Source organism: Pogoniulus pusillus, chromosome 21 (assembly GCF_015220805.1).
Source record: "Pogoniulus pusillus isolate bPogPus1 chromosome 21, bPogPus1.pri, whole genome shotgun sequence".
In the NCBI taxonomy this organism is placed as follows: domain Eukaryota; kingdom Metazoa; phylum Chordata; class Aves; order Piciformes; family Lybiidae; genus Pogoniulus; species Pogoniulus pusillus.
This window is the reverse complement of record NC_087284.1, coordinates 192436-220128: the sequence shown is the minus strand read 5'-3', so window position 1 is coordinate 220128 and position 27693 is coordinate 192436. Positions and strand designations below refer to the sequence as shown.

Below are 27693 nucleotides of genomic sequence, written 5' to 3'. Positions count from 1 at the left end.
CCCATTTCCAGCTTTGTTCCATTCCCCCCAGTCCTATCACTACCTGACAGCCTAAAAAGTCCCTCCCCAGCTTTCTTGTAGGCCCCCTTAAGGTACTGAAATGCTGCAATAAGGTCACCTGGGAGCCTTCTTCTCTCCAGACTGAACAGCCTCAACTCCCTCAGTTTCTCCTCACAGCAGAGCAGCTCCAGCCCTCTGATCATCTTCACAGCCCTTCTCTGGACACCTTCCAGCACATCCATAGCCCTCTTGTAATAGAGGCTCCAGAACTGGATGCAATACTCCAGGTGAGGTCTCAGCAGTGTGGAGCAGAGGGGCACGATCACTTCCCTCGCACTGCTGCCCACACTTCTGCTGCTGCAGCCCAGGCTCTGGTTGCTCTCCAGGCTGCAAGTGCACACTGCAGGCTCATGTTGAGCTTCTCATCCACCAGCACCCCCAAGTCCCTCTCCTCAGAGCTGCTTTCCAGCCACTCACTGCCCAGCCTATACAGGTGCTTGGGATTGCTTCAACCCAGATGCAGGACCTTGCACTTAGTCTTGTGGAACTTCATGATGCTGGCTTGTGCCCACCTCTCCAGCATATCAAGATCCCTCTGGATAGATCCTTCCCTCCAGCTGTCAGCTGCACCACACAACTCGATGTCATCTGCAAACTTGCTGAGGCTGCACTCAGTGCCACTGTCCATGGCACCCACAAAGATTTTAAACAAGACTGATCCCAGGACTGATCCCTGAGGGACTCCACTTGTCACTGGCCTCCACTGGGACATGGAGCCATTGACAGCCACTCTTTGGATGAAGACAACTTCAACTTGTCTACAGACAGACCTTCAAGCTCTCTTATGTGTTTAGCCCTTGTCAGTAGCTTCAAGAGAGAAAAACAGTTGTTTTTGGCATGACTCATCTTTTGCTGCAAACCTAACCTAGAGAGACAACACTTCACCCAGCTTTCAGATTTTATGCTGTGTTACATGCTGTGCATCTTCTTTCCAAACCACTGGATTTCGGAGGCTTGGTTTTCAGGCAGGTTAGCAAGGCAACTGTTAAGAGTAAGCAACACTAATTAAGCAAACTTCTGGGGACCCGATAGGTACATGCCACTTATCCAAACCATTTCTCATTTCTTGTTGTTTTAATTTGTTATCAATGGATCAAATAGATCAAATTACAATAGTGCAAGTGAGAGGAAAGCCAAGCTCAAGTATTGCAGTCCATGTAGTTGGCTAGTAAAGCCAACTCCTACCATATCCTCTGTTTCCTTTCACAAACAGGTTAGCATGGAAGTTCTGCTCAGAATCAAAATCAATTCCTACAATCTGTGTCTTTCGTAACTGCATTGCAAAAATGACAACAACAAAACATATCAGAAAGAGAAAATTCATGTCAACAAGTTATACGAATTATATAAAGAGCTTTTAAATGTGCCTCCAAAGTTGTAAAATGTGGTCCTAAGGAATGGTCTTGGATAGACCACTAGCACCACAGAACTTTGCTAGCAGTTCAAACAATGAAGTAATGTAAACTAGCAACAAAAATGAAATAGTTTCCTCTTTTTTCCCCCCCAAGTGAAGAAGAAAACCCAGTATGAACACAGGCAGAGCAGCATAGGTCACCACTCAAACTGTACTACATTCTAGAGAAGATCTTGAATGTGTAACGAACCTCAAACGTGGACTATAATCTATTTAGATTCCACACAGTAGGTGTTGGAAGGAGGCAAGAAACAGCTGTAGCAGCGACCACAGGGCGCCGCCAGGTTTCGCAGACCCATCGCTGCACTTGTCAGCTGCTTTGCTCCCCCTCATTACACTTATGAAATCCAATTTGAGTTTTGGAATTAACACTTACTGGTTTTTTTTTAACACCTGTGGTTTTTTGGAATTAACACTTGAGTTTTAGGATTTCCCTTCCCCCCCACCCCTCAATTAGCCCTTCTGTTTGAAATTTACCTTAGAAAAAAAAATTGTAAGGGAAAGAAGGAGCTAGTTAAAACCAGAAAGGTATGAAGACTCAGAACAACCTGGTGACTTTGGCACACCAGTCCCATCTTCAAAAGACACTCAGAAGTCAAAGTTCTACAAGACTACCAAAATCCATTGCTGGCTGACCTTAATGCCAAGATAGATTAGGAGCCTAAGGCAGAAGACAGTCTGTGTCTGAAGGTCATCAACTTAGAATGCAACTCTAAAGTGTCTCTTGGAAACTACTCCCTTTCCAAGAATGAACAGAAACTCTGATATCTTACTACTATCTCTGAAAACTTTAGCATTAATAAAGTAAAGTAAGATTAATCTACTAAAAACAGAACCACACCACTGTGATAATTCCATTCTGCAAAAAGAGATGTGTGCAAAAATGTCACTGGGCTTATGCTTGTTTTCAGAATGCATCCCTTGTATATAAACCTCTCTTATTCAAAGCTCTGCTATTAGCATTTCCTGATTACACTAGTGGCATTTAAAGGTCAGTAAGGAAGTGTTTGCAGCTGGCCTGTGAAAATGATTTGACTTCCCTTCCCCTGTTCACACTGGACAACAATAATGTTTTCAAAATGTCAAGTTCTTTTCTTGTGAGGTTGCTGCAGCCAGGCTTTCTTCCACAGCTCCTCACCAACAGCGACATATTTGAGTTCCTAGTCTTCTTGTGCAATTTCCTTCTGAGCAGTTTTAAAATCAAAAGTAATCAATGGAGCTGCTTTTAAGTACTCAAAGTACCAAATGTAGCAGCAAAACTTAAGGAGGTTGATTAGTTTCCAAAACAGAGACAAAAAACTAAGAAGTATCATAAAAGATTTTTTTTCCAGGTGTACTATGGGTAGGGCAACAAAGCTGGTGAGGGGCCTGGAGCACAGCCCTGTGAGGAGAGGCTGAGGGAGCTGGGGGTGTGCAGCCTGCAGAACAGGAGGCTCAGGGCAGACTTCACTGCTGTCTACAACTGCCTGGAGGGAGGCTGTAGACAAGTCGAGTTGGTCTCTTCTCCCAGGCAACCAGCAACAGAACAACGGGACTCAGTTTCAAGTTGTGCCAGGGAAGGTCTAGGCTGGATGTTAGGAGGAAGTTGTTGGCAGAGAGAGTGATTGGCATTGGAATGGGCTGCCCAGGGAGGTGGTGGAGTCGCCGTCCCTGGAGGTGTTCAGGAAAAGACTTAGGCGCTTGGTGCCATGGTCTGGTTGATTGGCTAGGGCTGGGTGCTAGGTTGGCCTGGATGAGCTTGGAGGTCTCTTCCAACCTGCTTGATTCTATGATTCTGTGATTCTAAATACAAAAGGTAAGATTTAGAGCAGGCAAACAAATCCACCTACTCAGTGACAGCAAGAATATTTGCACCTTTTGGACATTTAAACTCAATTAATGCAAACTTTTACTGATTTGCTGACCTGATTACAACTGGTCATTTAAAAGGCCAGACAGGTTATGTCAGATCTACTGCACAACTTGACTGCTTTCTTTGACTTGATACTAAAAATTCCTTATACTAGCACTAAATTTGACAACACCACACTGAATGAATCCAAGTTGATGCTTCAAAACCAAAGCATAATACTGCAGTCATGAGACTGCTTGGAGACATAGTTTAAAAAAAACACCAAAATTGTGACTAGTCAGATTTTCCTTTCTAACCAACCACACAGAACACATTTTGCATTTTGTACTCTCTGAAGTAGTTGTGATTCTGATACTTGCATGCAGTCTACAGTCAGAAAGGGGGAGAAATGTTAACTTTTTCCTGCTCCAAACTAAGAAACAAATACGCATTACTATTCGGTTTCATAGTATCAGTCAAGGTTGGAAAAGACCACAAGGATCATCCAGTTCCAACCCCGCTGCCATGGCCAGGGACACCTCACATTAGATCAGGACAGCCAGAGCCTCATCCAGCCTGGCCTTAAATCCCTCTAGGGATGAGGCTTCCACCATCTCCATGGGTAACTCTTTCCAGGCTCTCACCACCCTCATGCTGAAGAACTTCTTCCTAACATCCAGGCTGAATCTACCCATTTCCAGCTTTGTTTCATTCCCCCCCAGTCCTCAGGAGTGCCTCCCCAGATTTCTTGCAGGCCCCCTTAAGATACTGAAAGGCACCAATAAGGCCACCTGGGAGCCTTCTTCTCTCCAGACTGAACAGTCTTTATGTTTGCTTTATGGTCACCCATCACAACGTTAAAGGAGAAGTAACTATTTGATTTCCACAACATTAATTCATACAGGAAACACCATGTTGATTTTATAGGCCTGTCAGGTAGGCTTTCAAGGTTTCATTGCCAAAGTTTTGAGCTATACACTGAAGCCTGTACAACCACAGTGTTATCTTATGCTGGCACAAGCCTATTGCAGTATCTAGCCAGCAATTCCAGATCCTGTGGTCAGGGCCCATTTGGTGGACATTAAAATTTATACATCCAGAATCAGAAATGCCTGAGAATGTTCCCTCTCTGCCAATTCTTCCTCGCTGTGGCCAAACACATTTCTCTCATTTTAGTACAAAGTTCGTTGATCAGAAATTCCAGGTGCAAGAAGGCCATCTCCTTTACTAAGTCACCCATTTTATCTCCCACACTGAAGCAGCATGACCAATCTGCCACTACAGAACTTAATTACAACCTTCCTGTAACATAGGTCAACACAATCTGCAACAATGCTGCTTTATTGCTTAACTATCCCTGTAATTGTTTTTATCTTGTACCTTAACTGTAATTTCCCTTCCTAGAAGTTCATCTGACTAGCTCTTGCCCTCACTTAGGTAAGACCATGCAAAGTAAAGTGTCTCTACAGCTAGGAGTGCATCTTTGGTTTCCAGCTACATTTATTTCTCATGTCTTGTGGTGTTCAAACTCTTCTGGTAGAAAAGCTGAATCAACACAGCCTTCCAAAAAAGACCAAGGGACTAAAATTCACTGTTTATGAATTTTTACACAGAGAAAAAGTGTGGGTGTTACTTCAAGTCCTTGGTGCTAGCACTGAGCATGTGAGAAAGTACCCAGCCAGAGAGAGCTTCCAAGAATCTTCTTTAGCTTTTGTTACACTTTTTTTTTTGTGTAAGGCAATATTAAAAACTCCATTTGAAGCTCAGATGGGTACTGAACGAACATGGAGAAAAATGCAAATAACTTGATTACTTCTTTATGAACAGTCAAATATTCTTCTTTGATGTTTAGGAATATAAACTTCCTGACACAACTGGTGAGGGAGCCAACCAGGGAAGGAGTCCTCCTGGACTGCTTCACGTAAACAGGGAAGAACTTGTAGGGGAAGTAAAGGCTGGAAATCATTTAGAGCTCAGCAATCATGAGATGAGTAAGTTCTTTATCCTTGGGGAAACAAGGAGAGGGGTTAGCCAAACTTCCACCTTGAATTTCTCGAGGGCAAACTTTGGCATGTGCAGGAGACCTACTGACAAAGTCCCCTGGGAGGTCACTCTGAAGGCTACAGGATTCCAGGAAGGCTGCACATATTTCAAGGGGGCAATCTTAAAGGCACAGGAGCAGACTGTGCCTGTGTGCCGAAAAACGAGTCCATGGGGAAGGCTCCAGCCTGGCTCAATAGGGGCCTTCAGCTGGAGCTCAGGAACAAAAGGAGAGTCTGTGGCCTTTGGGGAGGTGACAGGTCTCTCACGAGGACTATAGAGATGTAGTAAAGCTATGCAGGGAGAAGATTAGGAGAGCCAAAGCACAGCTAGAGCTCAAACTAGCTACAGCCACTAAGGATAACAAATGGTTCTGTGCGTTCATTAACAACAAAAGGAGGACTAGGGGAAATCTCCATCCTTTATTGGATGCAGAGGGAAACAGTGACTAAAGATGAGGAGAAGGCTGAGCTGCTCAATGCCTACTTTGCCTTAGTCTTCAGCACTGGATTCAGCAGTTCCCTGGACACCCAGCCTCAGGAACTTGGAGTCAGGGAGGAGAATCAGAACGAGGTCATCACAATAAATGAGGCAGTGGTCAGGGATCTGCTAAGCCACTTAGACCCACATAAGCCTATGGGGCTGGATGGGCTGTATCCAAGGGTGCTGCAGGAGCTGGCAGATGTGCTCACCAAGCTGCTCTCCATTATTTATCTGAAGTCCTGGCTGAGGAGGTGCCAATGGACTGGAGGGTAGCAAATGTGACACCTGCCTACAGGAAAGGAAGAAAGGAGGATCCAGGAAACTGCAGACCTGTCAGTGTGCCTTCAGTGCCAGGGAAGGTCATGGAGCAGGGCAACTAGAGGGCTACCACACACCATATAGAGAACAAGCAGGGGATCATGCCCAGTCAGCAGGCATTTATGAAGTGCAGGTCCTGCCTGACCAGCCTGATCTCTTTGTATGACAGGATGACCTGGCTCCTGGATGAGGGAAAGGCTGTGGATATTGTCTACCTAGACTTCCAAAAGCTTTTGATGCTGTTCCCCACAGAACTCTCGTGGACAAACTGACTGGTGATGGCTTGGGCAAGCACAGCTCTGCTGGATAAAGCGCTGGCTGGCTGGTGGTCAGTGGAGTTAAAACCAGCTGGCACTTGGTCACCAGTGGTGTTCCCCAGGGCTCAGTGCTGGGACCAGTTCTTTTAACATCTGTATTGATGACCTTGATGCAGACACAGAGTGTGTCAGCAGTAAGTGTGCAGGTGACACCAGTTAGGCGGCAGTGCTGATCTGCAGGAGGGTAGGGAGGCTCTGCAGGGGGACTTGGATAGGCTGGATCAGTGGGCCAGTGTTAATGGCATGAGCTTCAACAAGGCCGAATGCCAGGTCCTGCACTTGGGCTGCAACAACCCCAAGCCATGCTGCAGGATTAGGGAAGTGAGACTGCCATAAAGGGACCTTGGGGTTGTAATCAACAAGCAACCTGGGCAAGCAGTGTGCCAGGTGGCAAAGAGAGACAAAGGCATCCTGGCTTGTATTAGAAATGCTGTCTCCAGCAGGAGCAGGGAGGTGATTGTCCCCTTGGACTCTGCTCTGGTGAGGCCACTCCTTGAGTGTTGTGTTCAGTTTTGGGCACCTCATTACAAGAGAGATGTGGAGGTGCTGGAGCCAGTGTAGAGGAGGGCAACGAAGCTGGGGAAGGGCCTGGACAATAAATCTTATGAGGAGTGACTGAGGGAGCTGAGGGTGGTTAGTTTGAGGAAGAGGAGGCTGAGGGGAGACCTCATGGCTGTCTACAGCTACCCGAAAGGAGGTTGTGGAGAGCTTGGTACTGGTCTCTTCTCATATGATAATTAGTGATAGAACAAGAGGGAATGGTCTCAAGCCATAACTAGGTAGGTTTAGACTGGACATTAGGAAAGACTTTTTGCCAGCAAGAGTGGTCAGGCATTGGAATGGGCTGCCCAGGGAGGTGGTAGAGTCACCAACCCTAGATGTGTTTAAAAGTTGTTTGGATGTGGTGCTTGGGGATACAGTTTAGAGTGACCCTTGTAAAGCAGGGTTATCGGATGGACTTGGTGATCCTGAGGGTCTCTTCCAACCTGAATGTTTCTGTGATTCCGTGAAGTTGGGAGCAGGCAACATGATGCCTGGTGCAAATAAGAAGACCAAAACTATAAATCAGACTTCTGAAAGCACACATAAATCATTTCTGTCCTCTCCTATCAAGGTAGACAATGCAGCAACCACCAAGTGTGTATTCTGTGGTCCTCATGAATCAGAGCTGAGAAACTTGTCAGCCTCAACTCAGTGAAATGAAAATACACTTGCCACAATAATAATAACAGTAATGAATAATTTGTTTAAGTCCTGTCACTGGAGATGTTAGGAAGGATGAAGATTTGTTTTGCTGAAATCTAAAGCCATTATCCACAAGTGAAAGAAACTGGATTGCTAAACGTTCTGTTCTTAACAGCTACCACTGCAAAGCAAGTACGGCTATGTTCAGAAAGGCAAGCTTCAGCTCAAAGCCACAGAAATTTCAGTTCACAACCACTTAATATTCTGCTATCCACCAGGCCCTCAATTTTCAGAAACACGGCTAAAAGCTATGCAACATAAAGTTATCGGAAGACATTTGAGCATTGGTCTAAATGCCCTGGCATCCATCCAACAGCCAGGAGCTTCAGGACACCTGCCTTACATCTATCTTTGTATGTGGGTACACTACAGCTTGTTTTTTGGAGAAAACAACACCAACACATGCATGTCCACCGTCATTTTAAGGGACATTAAAGTGACGGATACACCACACAAAAATCATAGACATTTATGCACGAGCTTCCCAAACATCCCAACTTCCTTCATGTCCTTGTGCTATGCACCCGACACCACCAGGATAAATGGGGGTATGGCTTGGCTTCTTGTTTTTAACTTTCTGGACGATAGATTGCTATGGAAGGCAAATAGGCCTAAAACATGTCCCCTTCTGCTGATGGGAAAAGCAAGGGCAGGAGGAAAACAAAGGCTTGGGCCATTAAGTCCACTCTCAAAGTGATAAACAGGTACCCACAGGTGGTTACGCACTTGTGAGTGTCTTGCCCAAATAAGCATATGCAAGCCCTGGGTTCACCTAACACAGTCAGTTTGGCAAATGCCATTGTGATTGGTGAATCTGTGGCCAAAAGAGCCATTATCCTCAGGCAAATAATAAAAATGGACCTGAGTTGCAAGCAGTGTGTTCTGCTCTGCTCTGACATGTTCTCAGCTCTGCTTAGACAACATACTCTGCCTTGTGCTTCAGACCAGCTTAGCCCTGATGCTTGGGGCTTGAAGTTTACTAGGAGGGACATTGCCCAGTTGAACCTTGAGGGGGATCTTGAGGAGCATCTGGAAGAAGGATGATGAGAAAGCACACGGTACTCGCTTTCAGAGGCCGCTGCATCCTGACTTCCTGCTGGAGGGACCTGCCTCCGCCGTTGTGCTAGTTTGAAGCTAGCCAGAATGTTTTGGTGAGAAGAACTAGATTACGGGCTGCGAAAGGGAAACAGTGCTGATATCTACTTCACTCATAGGCTTGCTGAGATGTATAAGAACAAGAATCCAAACATATATAATGTAGTCACTCTCTGTCCGGGCTGTGGGCTGCATTTTCTCTCTCTAACCTAACCTGCCACCTCTTTGGTTAGTCCACCTGCTTTGTAACCCCCCAGACAACCGTCCAATCCTCCTTGGGCACAAGGCAACGTCTGGAGTAAGGTAGAGAGGGGTGGGAGAAGGTGCAGGGGTGGTTGAGAGCCCCTCCTGGGGACTCAGGTTTCTGGGAGGGGAGTTGTGTTTCTGTATTACCTTTTTTACCTTGTCTATTTCTGTCTATAACTGTATATACTGTAAATCTCTGCTCGTATACTGTGATAGTTGTAAATATAAAGCTTCATTCAATTTCCAGAGTGGGCTGAGTCTAGTCCGGGTGATTTTAGAAAGCGTGGGGGGGTGGGGAACACCCAGACCATCACAGCCGTGAACCACCACCGTTGGTGGGAACACTGCCGAGCAGCCTGGCTCTGCCCTGCGCTGCCCCACAGTCTTTGCCTTGTGGAAGCTGTGTCTGCAGTCACATTGGATTTATGCAGGTTTATTTGCACTGGACTCGCATTGGACAGATTCACCCTGATATGGGTCAAGAACTGGCTGGAAGGCCGGGCCCAGAAAGGGGTGGTGAATGGTGCCACATCCACTTGGCAGCTGTCAGTAGTGGTGTTCACACAGTCTCAAGTTGTGCCGAAGGAAGTCTAGGCTAGATGTTGGGAGGAAGTTGTTGGCAGAGAGAGTGATTGGCACTGGAATGGGCTGCCCAGGGAGGTGGTGGAATCACCGTCCCTGGAGGTGTTCAAGCAAAGACTGGATGAGGCACTTAGTGCCATGGTCTAGGTGACTGGGTAAGACTGGGTGCTAGGTTGGCCTGGATGATCTTGGAGGTCTCTTCCAATCTGGTTGATTCTATGATTCTATGATTCTGTGCCACATTAATCCACTGCTGGATTAGAATTCACAGTTCCAGACACTGCTGCAAAAGACACTATAGCAAAGAAGCCAAGGGACCATCTCAAAATTCCTCCTTCACCCCTGTGAGTAGAACAGACATTTCCTAGGGCTCTGGGACAGGATGCCTTTCATTTATAAGTGGGACAAAGCTATTTTGTGGCTTAAACCTTTTCCAATTTTCCGATTCTCAAAAATTACTAAATTGCTTCTAAGCATCCTCGTGAAGATTTTCCTAAACGAATTAGAACCCAAATTTAACTGTATCCTGGTTTAAGCTTCCTGAAAACCCAAAGCCTAACAGAACATTAATATATATAGGATGCCTCCCCTTCTCTCCCCTTTGGAAAAAAAGAATTAGGTAGGGTAGAAAGAGGTAAAACACGCAAATAATAGCCTTGCTCTGATTTGGAAGTTAAAAGGAAAAACTTTAACAATAAATAAATAAAGGGTATTTAAGGTAAGAGGAGTTACAAAACAGTATAGGGAAGGGAAACAAAACACAAAATATGTACAAAACCAGATGGACAGCAGGAGATGGAGGTAGACTCGGAAGGCGGTTGGTCCACCATGCGGTTGGCTGGTCACGCGGCAAAGCAGGAGCAGCTGGAACAGGGTGACCACCCGCATGCGGAGTCAGGAGGACCTGGGGTCAGGTTCAGACCATCCCCAGGAGGGGTTAACCCTTAACAAACTAGTTTGGATATAGTTTGTGGTGGAGCTTTTCAGAAATAAATATAACTACATATTTTTATAATTCCTGCCTTGTTAATTGCCCCAACTAATTCACAAATACATTTCAAATACCCCTAAAATGTAAATACTCTTGCTTTTGGTTTGGATATGCAAACTCTAGGGAGGTAAGACCACCATTAACATAGCACAAAAGATATCTCCTCATCAGGTATTTTCTGTGCTCTGTGTTAGGTTAAAGGACAAGTCCATCGCTCATGTGGGAGATAGGAATGCAGGCTGCAGACACAATCTGATGTGAATTTTAAAGTCAGGCCAAAACCAATCTGTGACAGTCTGGATGCCAACAAATGCTTAGGATAAGGTTCGCTTGCATTTCCTACAAGTGCAAAATTACTTATCTTGACTTTCAGAAGTGTGTGGATAACTTTGTGTCTAATTTGCTAGAATGCTGTTGGTTGGGTTTTTTTTTACCCTTCTCCTTTTTTCAGGATCATTTTGGAAAAACACCTGAATTGATTTATACATGAAATGCACACTCTCATGGCTGACTGTTAACATTTAACTTACACAAGTCTAACTCTTTTTGTCACGGTGCACTGTCAAAATGTGTCAGCCTATAAAAAAAGACTGCATTTAGAAAATAAATTCTTCAAGACTGTCAAAAAGACAAATATGTAGAGGCAATATGGGGAGAAAGATTAAATTAAAAATATTCCCAAAAGGAAACGAATAACCAAAAATAGGCAGTCAGCAAATTCAGCTACTCAGATACTTCTAATTTTTGACAGCTATGTGCATGTATGCTAAGTAAGCACATCACTGCTTGATAGTGCAGAAGATAGATAATAAAGTTTTGTTGCCAACTACACTAGACCAAAAAAAAACTGGAAAAGCTGATATATATAGAAAAGGAGGAAATGTCTCATCAAATGGGACAGAAAAATGGACTTGTATCAAGAGATGTGCAGAGAGTTAGGTGAATTATAAGAAGGAAACAGGAAACAAGGAGGAAAATACTGCAAGCCTTCTGTGTACTTGCCCAAGCAGTACAAAAGCAGACAGAAAGAAATGAAGAAAGAAACAAAACAACAGTCATTATAGTGAAGAATGGAATGAATATATGCAGTAGATCTGAGCTGAGCGAAGGCCCTTGTGGAAACCCAAAGACAAAGCCTGGAAAAGGAGAGCAGCAGCGCAAAAGGTAGACAGCTTCAGTGAATGTGATGTTAGATTACTGGTTCATACCCTGGGGAAGGAACAATGAACTAAGGAGACCATGCAGGACAGAAACCATACTCTGCAGAAAAACTCAGTGATTGCTCAGAGAGATGATGATGCTAACACTCATTTGTTGATGTGAAGACAATGGAGGAAAAGTCACATGAACAGCACTCTAAGTGGTAAAAAATCAGTAATGAAAACAAAGGATTAATACATAGATTTGTGAATGGATAATAAATATTTCTGTGGTAGGAATTTAATGTATACAAAGACATGGGAAGAAAGCTGAATGGAAGAAATCAATCAAAGAATCACTTTACAACCTACCAAAAGAGGTCTAAAAGTCAATGACAGACCCTAATGGAAAAATTGATTTTAGTGAAACCTGAAGAAAAAAGTCACATGGATGCCAAAACTCAATTCAATCCCAGTACAGAAAGAAGATAAAAATACTAAGCCAGAAGGAAAATAAGGAAAGAACATCGGAAAAGAGGATATTTACAGTTGGCCTTGGAAGACCATTAAGAGATCTAGTGAGAGCAATCTTGGAAGAGCAAGGATGGAAAAAGCTACATTTTTCTAAGTCTGAATAGGCTGGTTTCTTCTTTCAGTAATGCTTTTGCTCTATGTGAAAATACTTTAGCTTAATCAAACAGTGCTGAGCAACCAAGTTGAAAATCAGACACTGTCTTTATTAATGGTCTGGCAAGAGACTTCAGGAAATAAGGAAGTTCAAAAGGTCAAAGATCAACAGCAACAAAAAAGATTTTGTAATTTCCACTGGTGTTAAACGCTCACCAGCCATAAACAAACACAAAAAAGGATCAGAAATCTTGAGTCAAACGAATTAATCACCGCAATGAGTTTATTTTCACTAAGCTTATTAATTCTTTCAAGTCAAGGAGTCAACACAGCTCACAGAAGACAGAACACAGTTCATGGAAGACAGGAGCTGCTGTATTCGGGATATATTTCCTTCTGAAGCTCAAAATATTTAGGAACACTATGGAGCACTCGTTCTGCAATATATTCTTTTAACATATAGGAACTATCAAACTGGAAGAGTTTAGAGTTTTCCTTGTAGATATGGCAATTTATACTGGAAGAAGAGATGGAAATTTTGCATAAGACAATTTAAAAAAATCTGGTTTAAAGTCTGCATAGCAAATTTTCACAGGGACCAGAATTAGGAACAGAAGAGTTCCTGTCCTGAGGGTTTTTTGGGATGTGCATTTGTCTGTTTTTCAAGAAATAGCTTCCAATTTTTAATGCAAGTATTTTATTCCAGTTAAATTAAAAAGTGGCTTCCCTCTATTTTAATGGAAATGTTGTCCTCATGCAAGTTTACCACAGATGATAAACATCAACAAAAATTTCTCATCATCTTTTAGCATCTGCTGAAATTCTGACACATATGACTCTCAGCCTGTGAAAATCTCTATCTATTACACCTGCTGATGAATCAGTACAGAAATTCTAAGGCAAATTTTTATCCAGATCACAGAATCACAGAAGGTCAGGGGCTGGAAGGAACCTCAAAAGATTATCTGGTCCATCGCCCCTTGCCAGAGCAGGATCACCCAGAACATGTCCAGGCAGGTTTTGCATATCTCCAGAGAGGGAGACTCCACAACCCCCCTGGGCAGCCTGTGCTAGGGCTCTGTCACCCTCACAGGGAAAAAAATTTTCCTCAGGTTCACATGAAACTTCCTATGCCTCAGCTTCCATCCATTGCCCCTTGTGCTGGCACTGGGCATCACCCAGCGGAGCCTGGCTGCAGCCTCCTGCCACTCACCCTGCACATATCTATAAACTTTGATGAGGTCACCTCTCAGTGTCCTCCTCTCCAAGCAGCTCCCTCAGGTGCTCCTCATAAGGAAGATGTTCAACTTCCTTAATCATCTTTCTGACTCTGCCCTGGACTCTCTCAAGCAGCTCCCTGTCCTTCTTGAACTGGGAGGCCCCAGAACTGGACACAGTACTCCAGATGAGGCCTCACCAGGGCAGAGAAGAGGGTCAGGAGAACCTCCTTTGACCTACTAACCAGAGCCCTTCTAATACACCCCAGGATGGCATTGGCCCTCCTGGCCACAAGAATACACTGCTGGCTCATGGCCATCCTTCCATCCACCAGGGCTCCCAAGTCCTTCTCCACTGCTCTCCAGCAGGTCAGTCTCCAACCTAGGCTGATACACGGGATTGTTTTTTTCCAGGTGCATGACTCTACACTTGCCCCTGGTGAACTTCATTACATTTCTCCTCACCCAACTCTCAGCCTGTCCAAGTCTCTCTGAATGGCAGCATAACCCTCTGGTGTTTTTCAGTGATTTTCAGAACTTCTGTAAGGTCAAAGGATTTACTCACAGAAATTCATCCAATGTCACAACACATACTGAGAAAGGAAGTTAGACAGTTTTTAACACTAAAACACTGCTCCAAGTACTAGTGAAAAAGAAGGCAGCCTCTGAAGATTTAAAAATCAGCTTTTAGACTCTGAAGTTACTGCAAATCTTAACATAAATTACAGACACTAATAGGATGCCAGCAACATGTCAACAACCAGGAATTTTAGTGTTTCAGTTAGCCCTATCAGATATCTGTGTGCACATCTGCATGAGTAGGTACATGCAGGCACATGGAGTACAGCAAGCTGAGTCTCAAACCATAAGAGACGGCCTAAGCAACTCCCCAAACTGTGCCTACAGCTCTCATGATGAGAATTTCTGGCCACAAATGGCAGCACTGAAGCAGACCAAAACTTTAAAGGAGATATGGTATCTTGCTGCAGAAGCCACAAACAAAATACAAGCTCACACATTACCATGCTCATAGCTTGATGCTCAGGTATTGATTGATGTCAGTGAATCCCTTTCAAATTGGAACAGTTGAATGTTTAGAATCAAAGAATGGTCTGGGTTGGTGTAGTGGAGGGCCCATAGCCTGAAAATAGGCTTATTTATGCCCTGCCCTGCCTGGACATGTTTTTCTGCCCATAACCAGAGGTAAACACATAACGAGCACAAAGTGGGACAACAGACCTAGTGCCATGAAGTCTGGCCTGCCCAGGACCCCTGACTGTGTAAGGTGGTTGTGCAAGCCCCCACACGCCCAGCTCCTGCCAGCCTAGTGTAAGGCCCCTGTGGTTCCCACATTTGGGAGGTCCAGGCCCGTGGCTGTTGCCTATTATGGTAAGGTTTGGCTGACTGCCAACCTGGTAGGTCATTCTAGTGGCCAAGGGGCCAGCAGGACAAGGGAGGTTATTCTTCCCCTGCACTCAGCACTGGTCAGACCACACCTTGAGTGCTGTGTCCAGTTCTAGGCCCCTCAATTCAAGAGAGATGTTGAGGTGCTGGAAGGTGTCCAGAGAAGGGCAACAAAGCTGGTGAGGGGCCTGGAACACAAAGCCTGTGAGGAGAGGCTGAGGGAGTTAGGGTTGTTTAGCCTGCAGAAGGGGAGGCTCAGGGGTGACTTCATTGCTGTCTACAACTACATGAAGGGAGGTTGTAGCCAGGTGGGGTTGGGCTCTTCTCCCAGGCAAGCAGCAATAGAACAAGGGGACACAGTCTCAAGTTGTGCCACGGGAGGTCTAGGCTGGCTGTTAGGGGAAAGTTCCTGCCAGAGAGAGTGATTGGCATTGGAATGGGCTGCCCAGGGAGGTGGTGGAGTCACCATCCCTGGAGGTTATTCAAGCAAAGACTGAATGAGGCACTTAGTGCCATGGTCTGGTTGACTGGATAGGGCTGGGGGATAGGTTGGAGTGGATGATCTTGGAGATCTCTTCCAACCTCGTTGATTCTGTGATCCCAAGTCAGGGCCATTTTACTGCTAGCTCTAGTGAAGCCATCATAAACTTTATGATAGTAATGCTCTAAACTATGCTGCTGCTGTCATTTCTCCAGGAAATAATTTTCTTCAGTGTCCTTTCAAAATCAACGAAAGTCTTAATACTGAACAGAAAGCACAGCTCTGATTTTTTTAAACATAGAATTTGGCCCCAGATACCCATACTCTACTGCTAAGAAAATGAAGTAAAGCACCCCCAACAAAACACTTAGGAATTGGATCACAAGCAATAGGCATGGAGCTGTGTTTAAAAGCATGACAAAAACACAAATGGAAAACCAAAATAAAAAAAACCAACACATGATCAGATGACCTGATCCTAGTTGTGTAATTACTCATGCAGGGTTCAAGAAAGCAAAACATAACCACTCCCAGATGATGTCAAGCAGCATAGGAATATGCATCTACAAAGCTAACAGACTCTACGCTGCTTCCCCTCTCAGCATAATGCTGCCTTTTGATATAATCTTCGCCAAAGGAAATGAAAAGCAGAATGACATATTAAGACAACTCAAAATCATGAAGGAAACATTAAGAAGTCTCAAAGTGCTGGCCTTCCAAAGGGCATCACGTAGGTTTTTCTCTTAATTCAAACAGGTTGCATAAAACATTTTCTTCCAAAAGCCTTTTTTTTTTTTTCTTTTAAGGAGGGGAGAAAGATGACATAACTTTAGAAAGACAATATTTTGATATTGTCTTTCTGAGCTGTAAACCTTCACCTAGAACAAGGATCTTGTTTAACATGTGTTAAATTTAGACAGTGCCACTACTCACTATAACTCCCCTTCCACCATTGCTGCACTAATCTCCCATGCCAGCTGCTCAAATGTTTACATTTGACGAGCTTTCTGTTTGTGCAGAAACGGTCTGCACACTATCTCTCATCTGTACATTTGCCAGAATTAGGGCAAGAAAAGCCTGGAATTCTTGATTAATAATTATTGTTAAAAGTCCCTTCTTCCCTTCCTCCATCTGTCAATTCCACTGACGTTAGGTTTTTACAAGGCAAACCTCTACAGTGCACTTTACTGGCCTGATGCTTGTCCAATGCAAACAACTGTAAATCAGAACAAGATTCAATGAAATTGCACCATTTCTGTGTTAAAATTGCTAGAGGGCAGGGATCCATCCAGAGGGACCTGGACAGGCTGCAGAGCTGTGCCTAGGCCAACATCATAAGATTCAACAAGGCCAAGTGTAAGGTTCTGCACCTGGGTGGGTGCAATCCCAAGCACAACTCCAGACTGGGTGGGGAATGGCTGAGAGCAGCCCTGAGGAACAGGACCTGGGGGTCTGGGGTGATGAAAAGCTCAACAGGAGCCTGCAGTGTGAGTGCAGCCCAGACAGCAACCTTGTGCTGGGCTGCAGCAAGAGCAGTGTGGGCAGCAGGGCAAGGGAGAGCATTCTGCCCTTTTACTCTGCTCTCCTCAGACCCCACCTGGAGTCCTGTGTGCAGTTCTGGAGTCCCCAGCACAAGAAGGACATGAAATTGCTGGAGCCAGTCCAGAGGAGACCGCAAAGGTGCTCAGAGGGCTGCAGCAGCTCTGCTATGAGGACAGCCTGAGAGAGTTTGGGCTCTGCAGCCTGGAGAAGAGAAGGCTTTGAGGAGACCTTGGAGTGGCCTTGTAGTATCTGAAGGGGGCTACAGGAAGGCTGGGGAGGGACTACTGACAAGGTCTTGTAATGGCAGGACAAGAAATAATGGGTTTAAACTGGCAGAGGGGAGACTGACACTAGATGTTAGCAAGCTCTTTGCAGTGAGGGTGGTGAGACACTGGCACAGGTTGCCCAGGGAGGCTGTGGATGCTCCCTCCCTGGAGGGAGTCAGGAGAAGGTTGGATGAGGCTTTGAGCGATCTGTTCTAGTAGGAGGAGTCCCTGCCTATGGTGGGGGGTTGGAACTGGATGAGCTTTGAGGTCGCTTCCAGGTCCAGGTGACCTTTGAGGTCGCCATTCTGTGATTCATTCTAGGAGAGATTAAAATCAAGATGTGTTTCTGCATGTTTCCTAGGATGGAAAGGAGAAAATACTATAATCAGATGAGGGGGGAATGGGGAAACGAAACACTAACAGGCATAAATCTACTGGTAATATCTACATCTTGCTATGCCAGTACACTCCAGAGACTGCCTACACAGCTCAAGTCCCAGATGTCAGTCACACCTGGCTCTCTCACCAGATCATTGAGATACTGAACCAACAAAACACTTAAACAGGTGCTTGGTAAAAAAAAAAAGAAGTCAGTGGTCCAGTGTCTACAGCTACTCACCTATTTAAGAATTTTGCAGGACTATGTTTCGCTGTTTGCCTTGATCTGCTTTCTCTTCCGACCTTCCAGCTGACCATTTGTAAAACAAGGAATACTTGCCTTAGTTTCCCCAAGAATTTTGAGATCTGCTTAGAAGTGTAAATGATATTATAAAAAAAATAAAAACAAAATCAAGAAAGTGGATCTGCCCAGAGCTATGACTACTTTATGCTGCTGTAGAAGTCTTTAAATAGGCCAATAGCCATTTGTCACACTCTTGTCCCTCTCCAACTTGCATCCCAAAATGTTGCAGAGAATTCAAATAAAACATTTAACACAGAAGAGTAAGAGAAAAAGCAATGCCTGAAAATTATTTTCAATCACATCCACTAAGCTCAAAGGGGAGATGAGCATTGGAGTCACAGTTGTTTATCAAGAAAGAAGAATGTGACACAGCTATAGAGGCTGCAGGTCTTCTTTTGTAGCAATGAACAAGTGAGCAGCAGAAACAGGACTTAGTGGTACACAGTCTTTGCTTCAGGCACACGACTCCTCTCTGAGTTAGAGAGACCTGTAAGGCTTGCTAAGCCTCATGTACATTTGACTTTGCCTGAGAGAACTGAGCCATAAAATTCACTTTCCCATCAAAGTAAAATGCATTGTGTCCTGTCAGCAAAGGTTGTTTTGCAAATCGTTTTTCACCTGCCACAGGATGTTTTTGAGACATATGGTTTCACACGCTACCAAGCAGCTCAATTTTGCCAATGAACAACAATGCACAGAACAAATACGTGTGGAAATCATGAGATCATCTAATTAAAAGAAACGTTATTGCTTGCCACTGGTTTTAATGAAATTGAGTATTCACTGTCCACAGGAGAGGCTGGAAGAGAATCAAATCCTACTAGTGCTCATGCCTCAGAAATGGTTTGCAAAAGAAAAGAAATTTTACCTTAACTGGTGTTGAAAATCTTCACTGTGTATAAAATACACATGTGGGAATAATACCTTCTACACTGATATAATAAATCTACAGTTACACATGATTCAGATATACCACAACAAAATCAAGTGCTGCTGTCTGAAGAGAAAAAATCCACTGCATATTAGAAATACAGAGTTGATGACAAACAATTAGGCTCTTCTGATTCAGTCTTGTAAAAGGCACTGGCATAAACACACACTGATCCTTCCACGAGAGTTCATTTGGAAAGCTTTGTAGTATCATTAAATCAAACAAAAATATACTTTGCAGTAGAATTAACAATTCCCTGACTCCTTCACAGACTATCCCAAACCTAAACACAAAAAACATTTTGTGCACGCAGAAATGCATGAAAGAGTTTTTTAAGGGACTACATCTCTGCTTTATCTAATTACAAAAAAGCCTGATCCTGGAATAAACTTTTCTTTAAAAAGTATTTTCCACAGCATTGCAATCTTTCAGGAATGGGTGGAAGCTGAGGCACAGGAAGTTTCATGTAAACATGAGGAGGAATTTTTTTCCCTGTGAGGGTGACAAAAACCTGGAACAGGCTGCCCAGGGAGGTTGTGGAGTCTCCCTCTCTGAAGACTTTCAGAACCTGCCTGGATGCATTCCTGTGTGATCTGGTACAGGAGATCTTGCTCTGGCAGGGGAGTTGGACTGGATGAGCTTTGGAGGTCCCTTCCAGGCCCAGACATTCTATGATTCTCTAATTACTGTGCTCATGGTAGGTTTGACTTCACTAACCACCACTGCTTTGTGCTTTCCTTTCAATAAGCCCGACACATACCCTTCATATGTGCTTACTCACATTTGGTGCCCGAATCTGCTTTTGGCCATGCTGAGCACAAAAACTGGTGATAAACCATGTTCTAACCTCCATCAGTATCCAAAAAATAGTCCAATCTCTTAATCCTCATCAGACAGGGGGGCACTTAAAGCACAACGAAGAAACCTGGCTCCACCAAAACCGCTACTGCTAGAAAGCAGCTAAGTTGTTTCTTTCCTGCCTTGTTTTCCCCTCTGTCCCAAGCTCAATGATTCTGTGAGAATATGATAAATCCAGGATAAAAAACTTTTAGTTAAGAAGAAACAAACTTAACCCTCTTGTGAGTAGTGGGAGATTACTCTCTGTTCAAGGACATGAATAAAGACACTGACATTAGGGCACATGTCTGAGGACAGAGCAACAGTCATTTGGCTCCTCCAGTTGAAGCTTCAGTGACTACTTAGGTGCTGGATCTAACATCTGCTTAGCATAAACCAGAAAAACATCTCTGGTGCTGACACTGAAACACAGAGCTGCCACCACACTTAAGCTATTTTGTTACTCATCAGAATAGTTGAGCTCACTTTTGCTCTCACTGAGCCACTGAATATTTGGGTATTTCTACAAAAGGATGCTTCCCACATCAAGAATACCTCCAGGCAGTCTCCTCTCCAGTCCAGCAGGTATTTTGATTTTCTTTGCAAAGGAGGAAATTATGTCAGACCAATAATGGTCCTGAGAGAGATAGAAGATTGACTGGTATCTCTAAAGGCAAAGAAGAGAACTGAACTTAGCTGTCATTTTGGCTAATGCTGGTAGGTGGTAAGCTTTTAGACTAAAAGCTTTGAATATCTAAATCTAGCAGCTGAGTCAAGGTTTCAGTCTTGATCAGAGACAGGCTGCACATGTAGAAGGGGCAAAGTTCAATAAGCAACTCTTGCTGCACAAGATTTCAGTGGCTTCAGACCAGGAAATCTGACTCTGGGATGCCTAGATTCAGGCTCCAACGCTCCATGCTGATGGGTATTTAAAACAGACATTGAGAGGCACAGTTGTGTTCAGCTCATTTTGTAGATATGCACCTACTCAAGCCCCTTCAATTCAAAACAATCCATTTCTCTCTGTTCATCTTGGTGTTTCTTGAGAGTATTTTCTTCAAAATGTCCTGCAAAAAACATTGCAGGAACTGAAATTTCATAGAATCATAGAATGTCAGGGGATGGAAGGGACCTCCAAAGATCATCTCGTTCAGCCCCTCCCCCTGCCAGAGCAGGATTTCCTAGACCAAATCACACAGGAACACATCCAGGCAGCTTTTGAATATCTTCAGAGAGAAAGACTCTGCAACCCCCCTGGGCAGCCTGTGCCAGGGCTCTGTCACCCTCATCGGGAAAAAAATTCCTCCTCATGTTTACATGAAAGCTCCTATGCCTCAGCTTCCACCCAGTGCCCCTTGTCCTGGTGCTGGGCATCACCCAGCAGAGCCTGGCTCCAGCCTCCTGGCACTCACCTGCACATCTTTATGACCATTGATGAGATCACTTCTCAGTCCCTTCCTCCCCAAGCAGCACAGCCCCAGCTCTCTCAGGCTCTCCTCATAACAGAGATGTTCCATTCCCTTCAGCATCTTTGTGGCTCTGTGCTGGACTCTCTCAAGCAGTTCTATGTCCCTCCTGAACTGGGGGGCCCAGAACTGGACACAGGATTCCAGATGTGGCCTCACCAGGGCAGACTAAAGGGGCAGGAGAACCTCTCTCCAACTACTCACCAGAGCCCTTCTAATACACCGCAGAATAGAACTGCTCTTCCTGGCCACCAGAGCACACTGCTGGCTCACGGTCAACTGCCCATCCACCAGGACCCCCACGTGCTTTTTCCCCTTCACTGCCTTCCAACCGCTCAGTCCCCAACCTATTCTGATCCCTGGGGCTGTTCTTTCCAGGTGCAAGACTTTGCACCTCCCCTTGTTGAATTGCATTCCATTTCTCCCTGCCCACCCCTCCATCCTGTCCAAGTCTGCCTGAATGGCAGCACAGCCTTCTGCTGTGGCAGCCACTCCACACATTTGCTGACAGTGCACTCTGTGCCCTCAGCCAGGTCACTGATGAATATACTGAATAGAACTAGTACCAGTACTGGCCCCTGAGGGACTCCACTAGTCACAGGCCTCCAACTAGACTCCATCCCATTGACCACAACTCTCTGGCTTCTTTCCTTCAACCAGTTCCAAATCCACCTCACTACCTGATGATGCAGACCACACTGCCTCAGTTTGGCCGGAAGGATGCTGTGGGAGACAGCGTCAAAGGCTTTATCATTCCCAAGCTGTCTTTTTAACAGCAACAGCTTTAATGTAATGCATTGCCATGATTTTACTCTGAGACATGCAGTTCTACACAAAGATGCAGGTTCCAGCAGGCAATGACTGTGTGATAGCATTTTTTCAGTAAAACCTTCACAATTGCAAATAACCCCAAAAATGTTTAGAAATGTGATCTCTACAAATCTAATTCTCAGAGAGCAAATGGAGGAAAGGGAGTTCTCACAGCTCACACTCTCAAGCCACTTTTGTGTGGTGGAGGGCAATAGCTGACAAGCGGTTTCTGAAGGCATGACGTTGGCAATCCTGCGGTAGTACGGGCATAACAGGGGTCAGCCAGTGTGTCTCTCACCAGACACTGCTTTTTATAGCTTGTAACTTTACCAGTCTTTAACCATAAATGCAGAGAATTTCCACTCCAGGTGTCTGCCTCAGGCCTTTTGTTGTTTGTTTTGGTTTTTTTTTGAGCCAGAGTAGTTCATCTGGTTCTGAGATTTTTATGTTTTGTGTTCTTTTAACATAAATTCCAAAGACTTTTACTTTGAAGAGGTATAATAACATCATGCTTTGGAACAAGAAGTTAAAAGTCTGGTGTCAGGCAGCCACTGTTTCAAGCTCTTGCCTTCTATCACATAATGTACGAGTATCATCCCCTACACATTTTTGGAGGTTTTACAGATTAGGTGATGATAAGAATTTTAGTCTCTAAGAACCTGATCCCTTGTGAAATCCCCTTGCAAGCAGATATTTTTCTCCTCTAATATCTGTGATAAATGTTTACTGCTGTATATAACGCACATTACTCAGCAAACAAGAAGATGATTACTGTCATTTGTGCTACCTATTGGAATTCTCCAAGTGCCAGTCACAAGTCAGTTTGGTCTGGCAAGTCTTTTTTTCTTACCAAGGAAAGCCAACACTAAAATGATTGCTTTTCCAGAGGGCACCACATGATACAAAAATAAAACTAACTCTATTCTGATTGTGAACCTTATCCTGAGATATCTTACACTTAATACATCTAATTTTCTTTTAATCATGTAAACAGCTGCACAAATGAAAACATTTCTAACTATACTGTATCTTCCCCAGTCACTATTGGGAACTAAAGAGTCTGCTGTGGTATTTAAATAGCTCTCTGCACTCACATTTGTTGAGTTTCACATTTTGCCAACAAAACTCTGAGCTAAATTATTTCAAGGGCAGTGCACAACCTACACTTTTAACAGTGTATGCAGATAGCTCTAATTGTATAAAGTGCAATAGGACTATACCAGGACTTGACCCTGCTAGTCCAAGTCTACACAAAAATTCAACATCATCCTAAGCACTGCCAGGAGACTGAGAGGCAAGAATATGAAATCAGGAATTTGAAGTGAATGTGGTTGTCAGACAAAAGGAAATATTAGAAATGGATGACTGTTACCCTCTATAATCCCACGGGCAGTATTCTCATTCCTACTGCACTAAACAGTACCTGCCCACATGAGGTGAAAACCCTTGACAGCAGATGGTATTAACTTATTACTTGGGACCTGACATAGCTGAAGAGAAATCACATTTCCAATCTGTGCTAGTTTGAAGCTAGCTAGAATATTTTGGTGAGAAGAACTAGATTACAGGCTGTGAAAAGGAAACAATGGTGATGTCTACTTCCCTCACAGGCTTGCTGAGATGTATAAGAATAAGAACATAAATACAGATAACAGAGTTGCTCTCTGGCCTTTGTGGGCTGCACTTCTCTTTAACCTATCCTGCTGTCTGTGTGACTAATCCATTTGCTTCCTAACCCCCCTGGCTGACCCTCCAAACTTACCTTGAATATGAAGCAAGATCTTGGGTAAGGTAGAGGGGTGGGAGAAAGGTGGAAGGGTGGTTGGGAGCCCCTGCGGGGGACTCTGGTTTCTGGGAGGGCTGCTGTGCTTCTGTATTACTTTTTAACTGGTATAATTCTGTATATAACTGTATACATTGTAACTATCTGCTTGTATCTTGTGCTAAGCTGTAAATACAAAGCTTCACTCAATTTCCAGAGCTGCTGAGTCTAGTCTGGGTGATTTTCCAAAGTGTGTGTGGGGGCGGGGGGCAGGTAACACCCAAACCATCACACAATCACTTTTGCCTAACTGTATTCAATCCCTCTTTCCAACCACTTCTGAACTGAGAAAGCACATCACGAATGATGTAACTGCTGCCCTCAATGAGGGCATGAAAGTTACAGTACATTAAGAGCAAACAAGGCCCTGAAAAGGTAAATAATTCTTTTTTTAAAGTCTTCACAGGGGACACATCTGCTCCCATAATTTAAGAAGTGACTGCCAAGGTTACCAAAGGCCCAGAATTCCTGATGTTTTTTCATACATTAGCACAGCATTTTTCTTAAACTTGAATCACATCCCAATTACAGAGGTACTGTGAAATAAAAACAAAGCAAACAAAACCCCCCAAAACAACTAATGACAACAATGCAACCAAACCCAAACCATACCAAAAAATCAACAAAACAAAAAACCACAACACAAAAATACCTTACAGAAAACAAACATAACAAAACCAAATCCAAAAAAGCAACCCCCCCAAACAACCATGTATCCTAAACGCACCACAGCACTGGCAGGAATTTAAAATGCTATTGTTTGTGGTAAAGGACACATGTGATAAATAGTCATGACAGATTCCCTTCAAGAGGGGCAGGGATCTGCTGGAGAGGGTCCAGCAGAGGGCTATGAGGATGATGAGGGGACTGGAGCACTGCCTGATGAGGAGAGGCTGAGGGACCTGGGGCTGCTTAGTCTGGAGAAGACTGAGAGGGGATTTAATCAATGTCTATAAATATCTGAGGCCTGGGGATCAGGAGTGGGGGGACAGGCTCTGCTCACTGCTCCCTGGGATAGGACAAGAAGCAATGGATGAGCACAGGGGGGGAACTTCTTGACTGTAAGGGTCCCAGAGTACTGGCACAGGCTCCCCAGAGAGGTTGTGGAGTCTCCTTCTCTGGAGCCTTTCAAGGCCTGTCTGGATGTGTTCCTGTGTGACCTGAGCTAGATTGTATGGTCCTGCTGTGGCAGGGGGGTTGGCCTGGATCATCTCTTTGGGTCCCTTCCAACACCTGACGTCCTGTGATATCCTATGATTACTCATGAGACCTACTGATCTGCTTCATTTAGGTTTACTGATTTTCTCATGAGTAGCACCTATATTCAGACATCCACTGAGGATGACATTTTTTGAACACAGCCCCAATGAAAATCCTCTAACATAGGCCTGCTGAAGCCCTGTATGAACTGGAGAAACCTTGTGTGATAAGACTTTGTGCTGAAGTCTTAAATCCTCTCATTAAGTGTCCCTGGCTGTACTTCTAAATACTTCATTCCCAAGCTGATTTACTGCATAAACAAAAACCACATCAGAGCTATGTCTGGGATGTGATTTTTACCTCATGATTTATGAAAACACAAAGACCTTAAAAATAAAACTGGCTAAGTGTAGCACTGCATTCCAAAGGCCGGGTTTCAGCTGGATCAACTGTTTGCTTGAGGATGCTGACACCAGGCGGCAGACGTAACTGAAAGCAACTTTCTTCCCTCAGCTGTTCTGAATTCCAGCTCTGACTGTCTGACTTGGGCACGCAAAAAGTGGAATGAAGCGAACCACACTCCAGTTGCAACTACTTTGTTTCTATGTTGCATTTATACACTAGTGTATTTCAAGAGAACCTGAGCTGTAAAAAGCTAACCTGGATATAAAGCTCATCTGCTCAGCACAAAATTGAAACAGGTTAAGGGAGAATTACTGCTTTGTTTACCATACATCCAGTTTTCAAAACAACTCAGTCAACACACAGAATAGCATTATCATATTTCTACAACTGAGTGCACATCATCACAAAACGAGAAAAAGATTTAAACTAAGAGTACTGAAGTCCCTGCCCTTACCTCAGTAGTGCTTCAGGAGCTGTGTATTACCCTATAGGGAAGAATTTCTTTTTCTGCTCCAGCCAGTGGATGTCCTGGCACTATGCTGAAGGCAAAGGCAAATGGTTTTCCTTTCAGAAATAAATCTGACTCTTTGGCCATGATTCCCACAGAAAAAATGAAAAATAGTTTTGATGATCCAAAATAGACCTGAAGAAGTTGCAAACAAGGAAGTCTCTACTGGTGACACTTTGCCAAAAGTCACAGAATCACAGAATATATCTGATTGGAAGAGACCTTCAAGATTATCTAGTTGAATGTTTGACCCATCCCTGAAGGGTCAACACTAAACTGTGTCCCTAAGGGCCAGGTCCACACATCACTTGAACACCTCCAGGAATGATGACTTCACCACCGCCCAGGACAGACCATTCCAATGTTTGATAACCCTTTGGGTGAAGAAATATTTCCTAATATTCAGCCTAAAGCTTCCCTAGCACAGCTTGTAACTGGTTCCTCTAGTCATGTTGCTTGTCATCAAGCAGAAGAGCCTGGCCCCTTTCTTGCTCCTCAAAAATCAGTACCAGGACCACTCTTGTCCCGCATCTTTGTCAGTGAACATGGACAGTGGCATTGTGAGCACCCTCAGCAAGTCTGTCGATGACACCAAACTGCGTGGTGTGGCTGACACACGGAAAGGAAAGGATTCCATCCAGAGGGACTTTGACAGGCTGGAGAGGTGGACCCATGCCTACCTCATGAGGTTCAACAAGACCTGCAGGGTCCTGCATCTGGGTCAGGGCAATCCTAGGCATTGTGGCAGTTAGGGAGTTCCTCCTCCACCACATACACGAATTCACCAGACTAATTCTGTGGGAATGCAAAGCGAAGAAGGATAATAACAAGCGGATGCTGCCCTTGGTTCCCACCAGCTGCTGGCTGCCTGATCTCAGAAATGATAGATAACAGACACCTCGGTCATGAGGAAAACAAGCCGTGGTTTATGCTGCTGCAGTGGGTGTCCTTGACTAATTATGCTAATGTGTAGGCGTGTGCCTTGTGGCCCTGAGGGTATTTATTGAGAGCTGAATGATCAATAAACTTCTCTGGCATAATTCACATTGAATCGTCTGGAGTCCATGTGGCCTTGCCTTTGATCACACTGATCTGTGAGGGCTTTGACCACGTTTCCCGCGGGCAAGCAAGCAAGCAGCTAATTCTGCAACAGAACTCAGCCAGCTGGAAGTTAAGGAATGAAGCAATATATTTAAAGCATGGCACAATTTGCAAGCATATATATACAATATATACAGATATTTACAGCAATAAAGAGATACAAAACCCCTCCCGAACAGCACAATCACCCAGGAGGGTGTCTTGGAAGGCTAATAGCCTATTAGATGTCCTGGCTTGCCCTACCATTTTGCTGATGGGGGAAGCAAGGGCAGGACGAAAACAAAGGCTTGGGCCATTATGTCCCCTCCCAAAGTGATAAACAGGTACCCACAGGTGTTTAGGTACTTGTGAGTGTCTTGCCCAAATAAGGGTAAGCAAGCCCTGGGCTCACCTAATACGGTCAGTTCTGCAGATGCCATCCTGACTGGTCAATCTCTGTAACCAAAGGAGCCATTACACTCGGGCAAATAATACAAATGGTGTTAAGTTGCAAGTAGTTGTGCTGCTTCTGCCTTGCTGCCTCTGCCTCACAGAGCTCCCTCTGCCTCACTGCTCTGCTCTACATTCTGCTCTGCTCAGACAAACATGTCTTGCCTCACTGCTCTCGGCTTGGACAGTGTATTCTGCTCTGCC

General features: G+C 44.4%; 1 protein-coding gene across 3 annotated transcripts in view; it reads right to left on the bottom strand.

Moving 5' to 3' along the window:
- Positions 1–27693, bottom strand: part of COBL (cordon-bleu WH2 repeat protein) — a 237006-nt gene that overhangs the window by 129433 nt on the left and 79880 nt on the right. The gene's annotated exons all lie outside the window — the stretch shown is intronic.